Below are 1913 nucleotides of genomic sequence, written 5' to 3' on the forward strand. Positions count from 1 at the left end.
CTCAATTCTGTAGTTTTTAAATTCTTTTTCTTGTTTTCACTGTCCTTGTGAAGCACTTAATTTTGCTGCAGGGAAGTTGTATTTGGCGTATAGACTTCCTACCAATCTCCGATACTGTCCTTTCTCAGTGGATGCACTTATTTGCAAAATGATCGCTTTTCTATTGCAAGACTGGTCTCAAGATCCTATTTCTGTACCACAGTCTCTTTATGTGTGCATGTATGTCCCAGATCATTCCACTGGAGGAGCTATTGCATGACTCTCCTTCTATGCTATTTTGCCATATCGTATCTTAACATAAAAAGAAAATAAACAAACAAAAAAAACCCAAAAAAACTGTATTGGTATGGTATGCCAGAAAAGAGAAGAAATGCAGTGTGGATAATATCAGGAGGTGCAAACAAGCATGAAAGAGAAAAACAGTACACCTATATCTGTGCATGCCAACATACTTCCATTTCTTACTGGTCTTTGAACCACTGATATTTTATATTCTTGAGCCACTGTTTTTATCTCAATAATCTTTATCTCAATTATCATCTTGTATGTATACTGTCATAATAACAAATCTCTTTAAACAAGAAATCACTTTATCTGATGAATTTCATAAAGCTATCTTATTCAGATATTTTGGTGATCCTCCCTAGCAGGTATGGGTAGTATGTGCATGAATATAGATCTATCTTTTTGAGGTGTTCATTTGTTAACTTTAGAAATGCCTTCAGGTTAGAGGTGTACATTCAGATTGTTTGGATAGTGGCTGTGTGCTTTCAGGGTCTATGAGGGGAAAATGGTAGATTATTGTGACTCTTGGAAAGTATCCAGTAAAAACTTGAACCTTTTCCAGGAAAATAAGGTTTTGATGTGCTGACTATAACAAGAGAGCATTAGAAACTAATTTCTTAATGAGTTTATTTTCATATTTCGCTTTACATTTGATCCTTTTAGGTGTACAGGGATAAGAATTAAATAAAGCATCAATATTAATAATTCCAGTTGTAAAAATTTGTGATACTCAGGTAAGTATCTTTTGCAAAGCTTTTTTATTCATTTCTTAGACATGGCTTTGGAAGTTATTTTTTCTCCTTTTTACTGTAGACTATGTAGGAGAATATTCAGAATTTAAAAAACAAAAACAGATTAGTAGCAACTATACTCTATTTGATATATATTAATAAGTCTAGAAATTTTTAATTCAGATTTTAATAACAAACTGTCATCTTAAATTTATTATCAAAAATAATTTTCTTTTTTGACTTCTTTCTCTGGTTTTACCCTTGCTCTTATGTTTTTGTTCTTTGGATAGTTCTTAAAAACTTTGAAACCTAGTAGCATTGTGTAGATGTATTCCTTGTTAACTGAACAAATTTGGGGTGCTTTGTAGTAGCTGTTTTCTTTAAATAGTTCTGGAAGATTTACAGCAAAATATAGCCTGGTATACTGCCTTTGCAAGTTTTCACCCATTATGAAAATGCATACTTGATTTTATGCATACTGCATTCAAATGTGCTAGGATTGTGTAAAGTTAACTGCATTCTAAGGGTTCACAAATGACATGACTAAGAATAGCAAATTAAAGAGGAGATGGAGAAGTGGGAAGTGAAAGCATTACAGCAACATCAGAAAATTACGTGATGGCTCAATTGGCTCATTTTCAGGCTTTCCTTGCAGGTTTTTAAATTTTAAATTTTTATGAAACTACCCAATGAGGAAAGGTTGAGGGAACTAGGCTTGTTTAGCTTGGAGAAGAGAAGGCTCAAAGGAGACCTCATTGTGGCCTTCCAGTACTTGAAGGGAGCGTATAAACAGCAGGGGGAACGGCTGTTTACGAGGGTGGATAGTGATAGAACAAGAGGGAATGGTTTTAAATTGAGGCAGGGGAGGTTTAGGTTAAATATTAGGAGGAAGTTTTT

Source organism: Meleagris gallopavo, chromosome Z, assembly GCF_000146605.3.
Source record: "Meleagris gallopavo isolate NT-WF06-2002-E0010 breed Aviagen turkey brand Nicholas breeding stock chromosome Z, Turkey_5.1, whole genome shotgun sequence".
NCBI lineage: Eukaryota > Metazoa > Chordata > Aves > Galliformes > Phasianidae > Meleagris > Meleagris gallopavo.